An 8,689-nucleotide genomic window follows, 5' to 3' on the forward strand; every position below is an offset into this window, starting at 1 on the left:
GGGACTCGGGGCGACTTTTTTCAAGTCTGTCTAAAATACACTTACCAGATTTTTCAAAGGTGCAAACCGTCATACAAGTTTGCCTAGGTCAATTTTTTGTTCCAAATCGATCGCGGGTTTCACTTTTCAATATTTAGGGCTCGAGTAGAGTACGAATATAGGGTTTTCTCATTTTTCGACATTTTCGACTTTTTTTTTATTTTTTCGGGTGTATCGAGCTTCGGCATAGCCATACCGTTTGTGTTTCTCAATTTTTTATTTGACTAGTCGTAAGTACTCGAGTAGATGAAACTTTTTGCCGAAGACACCATGCCTCGGAAACGACTCCTTCATGCTCAAAATTGGGACCAAAGGTGATTTTTGTTACCTTTCCTTAGGGGGCCCAACACTTAGAAAATTTTCAAAATCGCGATTTTTCGATTGCGAGCTAGCGCTTTGCGGTCTTCGGCAATGTTTTAGATCTTGATGAGATAAGACTTTTTGGCCATGAGACATTTACCCCTCCGACCCCTCCTTCCCCCCGCAAATCGCCCCACAAAGTGCAATTTTTGCTTTTTCACCTCTTTGCACGCACTGTTCGGCCCAAATGGACACTTTCTATGGGTCTGAGCGCTTTGCGGTCTTCGGCAAATTTATAGATCGTACCAATTCCTAATTATAATTATTCCCCACCACCTTCGTACCTCTTCATCCCTGGCCACTATTCGCGTACCAAGGTAATTTTTGTTCATTTTGTCAACATTTTTCATCTTTGACTGCTTATATCGGCCTTGCCATGAACCGATAGCGCTTCGCTGTGTTCTAACGTAAGTTAGTACTGCTCAATACCTTTCCAAATCATGTCTTAGATTGTCATTTGCTTGCATACAGCCGGAGCTATGAGCGATACCGTAAAAAGTACCGAAACTTGGAAAAATCCTTTGATCGCCCATATCCCCCCTTTGGGGGCCAGATATCGAAAAAAGTTCTGATTCAAAAAGTTGCGCATTAACGTGTTCTAGTTATGCCTAGAACATTTCACTTCGCTAGCTGGCCTGCAACTTAGCCGTAATTGGGATTTTAGGGTGTTCTTGGAGGGCCCATTTCCTGCGACTTGGTATCTTTTGGGCCCAATGTTTCTCTAATATCTCCACGAGTTTTCCAGATAGCCTTTTCAAACTTTCAGGGTGCCTAGAACACCTCAAGACCTTTCCAACGCTATGCCGTTTGCCTCGCTCGGACATCTACAGCCAAAGTTATTCGAGGTACACGGTACCTTACCCTGTTTTCTCAGTACTTGGTCGAAAATTTCGATCAGCCATATGACCGACTTGGACAACCCTGAGCGGGTTGGCCCCATATAACTAAACTTTCGTCTCGTGGAGACAAACTTATAAATATTCCACGTCAACTCGCTATCTCGTACCGCCTTGACGGTATACTTGGTCCAAGGGCCATTTCCAGCGACTTGGTCGCAATTTCGCTCTAAGTTTCGCTAATACCTTCGTCCGTGGACATGGTGATTTTTTGTTCGTATTTTTCCTTGATAGTCCCACTCAAGACTTTTCCATACCAGAGCCAAGCGTCCCGCTAAGTGCCATACAGCCTGAGCAGTAATTCATGAAAGGTACCTCTACCAGTTTTTGCCATACTTGGGTACAAACTTTGGATCGCCCATATCTCCACTTTGGAGGCCAGCCAGCACCTTGGCCTCATATACTTTTTTGTTGGTCATACCATGCACCAAATATAATTGTTCTACGCCAACTTGCTATCTCTTCTCCAACTTGCCGTTATTCTTGGTCCAAGTCCCATTTCATTCGTTTTTGGACCCATTTTGCTATATGTTTCACTAATAGCTTCGGCCATGGACAAGCTGATTTTCTACTTGTATTTTTCCTTGATAGTCCCACTCAGGACCATTCCAAAACACACCGCAACTTGTCGCTCGGTGGCAAACTGACCGAGTTATAATTCATGAAAGGTACCTCACCTTGGTACACCACGTGGTCGGCCCAAACCATAAACCGACCAAACGACCGACTTGGAGCACCCTGACCGGGTTGCCCCCATATAATGAAAGTTGCGTCTCTACACGCCCAACTTATGAATATTCTACGCCAAGTCGCTATCTCTTACCGGTAAGCCGGTATTCACCTTCCAAGGGTGATTTTGGTCAAGTGCCATTTCCTGCGACTTGGTCCCCGAATTATACCATCATCACCTAATATCTCCGTGGTCTTTCAACTCAGCCTCATGAAACTTTCAGGGTAGATAGGTCTCCCCAAGACCTTTCCAACGGTATGCCGTTTGTCTTGCTCGGCCATCTACAGCCGAAGTTATTAATGGTACTTGGTACCTTACCCTGTTTTTTCCATACTTGTTCGTACTTGGGTACAAACTTTGGATCGCCCATATCTCCACTTTGGAGGCCAGCCAGCACCTTGGCCCCATATACTTTTTTGTTGGTCATACCATGCACCAAATATAGTTGTTCTACGTAAACTTGCTATCTCTTCTCCAACTTGCCGTTATTCTTGGTCCAAGTCCCATTTCATTCGTTTTCGGACCCATTTTGCCATATGTTTCACTAATAGCTTCGCCCATAGACAAGCTGATTTTCTGTTTGTATTTTTCCCAAATAGTCCTACTAAGGACCATTCCAAATCACATCGTAGCTTGTTGCTCGGTGGCAAACTGACCGAGTTATAATTCATGAAAGGTACCTCAACTTGGTACACCACGTGGTCGGCCCAAACCATAAACCGACCAAACGACCGACTTGGAGCACCCTGACCGGGTTGCCCCCATATAATGAAAGTTGCGTCTCTACACGCCCAACTTATGAATATTCTACGCCAAGTCGCTATCTCTTACCGGTAAGCCGGTATTCACCTTCCAAGGGTGATTTTGGTCAAGTGCCATTTCCTGCGACTTGGTCCCCGAATTGGACCATCATCACCTAATATCTCCGTGGTCTTTCAACTCAGCCTCATGAAACTTTTAGGGTAGATAGGTCTCCCCAAGACCTTTCCATCGGTATGCCGTTTGTCTTGCTCGGCCATCTACAGCCGAAGTTATTAATGGTACTTGGTACCTTACCCTGTTTTTTCCATACTTGTTCGTACTTGGGTACAAACTTTGGATCGCCCATATCTCCACTTTGGAGGCCAGCCAGCACCTTGGCCCCATATACTTTTTTGTTGGCCTTATGACCACCAAGATATAAATGTTCTACGCCAACTTGCTATCTCTTCTCCAACTTGCCGGTATTCTTGGTACAAGTCCCATTTCCATAGTTTTTGGTACCAATTTGCTCTATGTTTCGCTAATAGGTTCATCCATAGACATGCTGATTTTTTACTTACATTTTTCCTAAATAGTCCCACTCAAGATCATTCCAAATCACATCGAAACTTGTCGCTAAGTGCCATACAGCCTGAGTTATAATTCATGAAAGGTACCTATACCAGTTTTGGCCATACTTGGGTGCAAACCTTGAACCACCCATATCGCCACTTTAGAGGCAAGCTAGCGCCTTGGCCCCATATACTTTTATGTTGGTATTACCTTTACCAACTTTTAATTGTTCCACGTCGACATGCTATCTCTTCATTAACTTGGTGGTATTCTTGGTCCAAGTCCCATTTCCTTCGACTAAGGTACCATTTTCCTCTATGTTCCGCTAATAGCTTCGTCCATGTACTTTGTGATTTTTTGTTCATATTTTTCCTAGATAGTCCCACTCAAGACCATTCCAAATCACGCCGTAACTTGTCGCTCGGTGGTAAACTGACCGAGTTATAATTCATGAAAAATACCACAACTTGGTACACCACGTGGTCGGTCCAAACCATCAACCAACCATATGACCGACTTCGAGTCGAGCTAGCGGCTTGGCCTCATATAATCAAATGCGTGTCTTGGTAAGAGCTACTGACGGTCAGAACAATGTAGCTCGCTAGCTCGTGCGCAAACTTGTGTTTTGGTCGAATATTGGGTGTTCGTGTACCACTTCGGGTAACACGGACTTTGGTGCAACTTCACCACTTGTGCACTTAATAACTTCTCGGTCGTTCAAGTCTTTGCCTTCAAACTCTCAGGGTAGTTAGGTCTCATCAAGACCTTTCCAACGCTATGTCGTTTGTCTTGCTCGGCCATCCACAGCCCGAGTTATTCGAGGTACACCGTACCTTACCCTGTTTTTTCCTCATTTGGGTGCAAACCTTAGAACACCCATATGGCCCACTTGAAGACTAGCTGGCGCTTTGGCCCCATATAATGATAAGTGCGCCTTGACTAGGGCTACTGACGGTCAGAACACTTCAACTTGCTAGCTCGGGCCCACACTTGTGTTTTTCTCGAATATATGGTTCAAGTGTGCCACTTTGGGCACTTTTGGACATTTTGTCCCCACACAACTTTCTTGCCTTGGTAGATAGGGTCTTGTGTTCTCGGGCAAAAAGATGCACCAAGATATGGTCTAACTTTCGTTCTTTTACCGCAAAGCGCTATCTCCAACACCCGAGGAGATAGAAAGTGATTATGTTCGGTATATCGGTCTTCCATGGCCTACTATGGTAAGCCCCTGCAGGTATGCAACCGAAGGTGCTTGGTACATGTATTTGGTGCAATATCGGTGCAAAGTAGGTGTTTCCTTGATCGGGCTATAACTTTCTTGGTTGATGTTGGATTGCTTTGCGGTCTTCGGGGGATAGTTAGGGAACATGTTGGCCAACATTTTCTTATTCCTCAGCCTGGCCGTACCTCTTACCGTCTAGGCGGTATTCATGCTCTAAGTTGGAACTTGTGTTCCTTCGGGCAACTTTTCTGACTTTGACGCTTAATAACTTCCGTTCATATGCAGTCTAAGCTCTGCAACTCTCAGGAAAGCTAGTACTACTCATTTCCTTTCCATATCAGTCTTTGGCTTGTCGATCCGATGTCTACAGCCTTAGTTATTCACGTTCCCTGTGAAGGTAGGTTGTTGCCCATTTTCCAGTTCATGTGGTAACATTCCCGGACTTTGCCGGCTTTCTCTTCATGTGGTAACTTGCTTGCTCATGTGGTAACTTGATAGTGTATTTCCGACAGAACCAATCTCGGACTTAGCCGATTTTTCTCTTCATATTATATGGATCCATCACTAGACCATGTTGCTTGCTTGTGTGGTAACTTGATAGTGTATTTCTGACAGACCCAATCTCGGACTTAGCCGATTTTTCTCTTCATATCATATGGATCCATCACTAGGACATCTTGCTTGCTTGTGTGGTAACTTGGAAGTGTATTTCAGACAGACCCAATCTGGGACTTAGCCGATTTTTCTCGTCATATCATATGGATCCATCACTAGGCCATCTTGCTTGCTTGTGTGGTAACTTGGAAGTGTATTTCTGACAGACCCAATCTGGGACTTAGCCGATTTTTCTCTTCATATTATATGGATCCTGGACTTAGCCGATTTTTCTCTTCATATCATATGGATCCATCACTAGGCCATCTTGCTTGCTTGTGTGGTAACTTGGAAGTGTATTTCTGACAGACCCAATCTGGGACTTAGCCGATTTTTCTCTTCATATTATATGGATCCTGGACTTAGCCGATTTTTCTCTTCATATCATATGGATCCATCACTAGGCCATCTTGCTTGCTTGTGTGGTAACTTGGAAGTGTATTTCTGACAGACCCAATCTGGGACTTAGCCGATTTTTCTCTTCATATTATATGGATCCTGGACTTAGCCGATTTTTCTCTTCATATCATATGGATCCATCACTAGGCCATCTTGCTTGCTTGTGTGGTAACTTGGAAGTGTATTTCTGACAGACCCAATCTGGGACTTAGCCGATTTTTCTCGTCATATCATATGGATCCATCATATGGCCATCTTGCTTGCTTGTGTGGTAACTTGGAAGTGTATTTCCGACAGACCCAATCTCGGACTTAGCCGATTTTTCTCTTCATATCATATGGATCCATCACTAGGCCATCTTGCTTGCTTGCGTGGTAACTTGGAAGTGTATTTCTGACAGACCCAATCTCGGACTTAGCCGATTTTTCTCTTCATATTATATGGATCCATCACTAGGCCATCCTGTTTGCTTGTGTGGTAACTTGGAAGTGTAATTCTGACAGACCCAATCTCGGACTTAGCCGATTTTTCTCTTCATATCATATGGATCCATCAATAGGCCAACTTGCTTGCTTGTGTGGTAACTTGAAAGTGTATGTCTGACAGACCCAATCTGGGACTTAGCCGATTTTTCTCTTCATATTATATGGATCCTGGACTTAGCCAATTTTTCTCTTCATATCATATGGATCCATCACTAGGCCATCTTGCTTGCTTGTGTGGTAACTTGATAGTGTATGTCTGACAGACCCGATCTCGGACTTAGCCGATTTTTCTCTTCATATCATATGGATCCATCAATAGGCCATCTTGCTTGCTTGTGTGGTAACTTGAAAGTGTATGTCTGACAGACCCAATCTGGGACTTAGCCGATTTTTCTCTTCATATTATATGGATCCTGGACTTAGCCGATTATTAGGTTATTATATATGGATCCTGGACTTAGCCGATTTTTCTCTTCATATAATATGGATCCTGGACTTAGCCGATTATTAGGTTATTATATATGGATCCTGGACTTAGCCGATTTTTCTCTTCATATAATACGGATCCTGGACTTAGCCGATTATTAGGTTATTATATATGGATCCTGGACTTAGCCGATATTTCTCTTCATATGATATGGATCCTGGACTTAGCCGATTTTTCTCTTCATATAATATGGATCCGGGACTTAGCCGATTTTTCTCTTCAAATAATATGGATCCGGGACTTAGCCAATTTTTCTCTTCATGTGGTAACGTATGCCAATCGCTCACAAGTCATGGGATAAGGGTACTTGTGTTCTTCCATCTTCTAAGTCCCGCACGGGGACATCGTGATCGCCCCAAGTCCGGAATAGCGCCAAGTCAAGCCCCACGGTGGCCGTGCAGGACCTGTTAGCGGCGGCCCCACTGACAGCACTAATCCGGACTTAGAAATTATATCTTTCTAATCGAACACCACACACGCAACACCACCATACCACCATCTCCTTGCAAGTACCTAAGTACCCGCAACTCCATGGTGAAGGCAATGTCACTCCATCACCAACCTCTTTGCACTGCAAGCACTTGCGTACCCACAACACTCCGAAGAAGGCAACGGCGCGCGATGCTCGACTCCACACACCACACCACACCACACCACCGATGGCCAGCCAGCCAGCCAGCCCAACTAAGGGCTAACCCACCAACCAACCACCAATGGCCTAGGCCAGCCGGATCCCACCTTCAAGTCCAAGCACAGCCAAGTGCAAGTACCGCCAAGTGTTCACCAACCGCCCAACACACCACACCACCGATGGCCAGCCAGCCAGCCAGCCCAGCTAAGGGCTAACCAACCAACCAACCACCAATGGCCTAGGCCAGCCGGATCCCACCTTCAAGTCCAAGCACAGCCAAGTGCAAGTACCGCCAAGTGTTCACCAACCAACCATCACACCAGGTCAGCCGGCCGGTACCCACCTTCAAGTGCCATTACCCTCGGGTGCAAGCTCAATCAAGTGTTAACCAACCAACCCGGCCAAGGCAGCCAACAGGCCGGCACCCTACAGCACCGACCCGCCATCACCACCTCAACCGTTGACCATGCAAGTGGCCTCGGACAACAGGTGACACCCGAAGTACATCCGAAGAACGTATATCAAGTGTTTGCTCACCAAGTCCTCAACCAACCCCAAGTACCCGGAGGTACCCAGAGTGTTGGATCCGCCAACCCGTCCCGGCACTCCAAGTCCTTGCGAACCCAAAGTGTTTGCCCGGTAGGGCCATTGTATCACAACGCTTGCGACCATGCAAGTGGCCTCGAACAAGGTGACAGGGGTATCTTCACCAAGTTCTCAACCAACCCCAAGTACCCGGAGGTACCCAGAGTGTTGGGTCCGCCAACCACTACCAGCACTCTAAGTCCTCGCGAACCCAAAGTATTTGCCCGGTAGGGCCATTAGACCACAACGCTTGCTAACCATGCAAGTGGTCTCGGACAACAGGTGACACCCGAAGTACATCCGGAGAGTGTACAACAAGTGTTTGTTCACCAAGTCCTCAACCAACCCCAAGTACCCGGAGGTACCCAGAGTGTTGGGTCCGCCAACCACTACCAGCACTCTAAGTCCTCGCGAACCCAAAGTGTTTGCCCGGTAGGGCCATTAGACCACAACGCTTGCTAACCATGCAAGTGGTCTCGGACAACAGGCGATACCCGAAGTACATCCGAAGAGTGTATATCAAGTGTTTGTTCACCAAGTCCTCAACCAACCCCAAGTACCCGGAGGTACCCAGAGTGTTGGATCCGCAAACCCGTCCCGGCACTCCAAGTCCTTGCGAACCCAAAGTGTTTGCCCGGTAGGGCCATTGTATCACAACGCTTGCTACCATGCAAGTGGCCTCGGACAACAGGTGACACCCGAAGTACATCCGGAGAGTGTACAACAAGTGTTTGTTCACCAAGTCCTCAACCAACCCCAAGTACCCGGAGGTACCCAGAGTGTTGGATCCGCCAACCCGTCCCGGCACTCCAAGTCCTTGCGAACCCAAAGTGTTTGCCCGGTAGGGCCATTGTATCACAACGCTTGCTACCATGCAAGTGGCCTCG

Source organism: Anopheles coustani (assembly GCF_943734705.1).
Source record: "Anopheles coustani chromosome X unlocalized genomic scaffold, idAnoCousDA_361_x.2 X_unloc_34, whole genome shotgun sequence".
In the NCBI taxonomy this organism is placed as follows: domain Eukaryota; kingdom Metazoa; phylum Arthropoda; class Insecta; order Diptera; family Culicidae; genus Anopheles; species Anopheles coustani.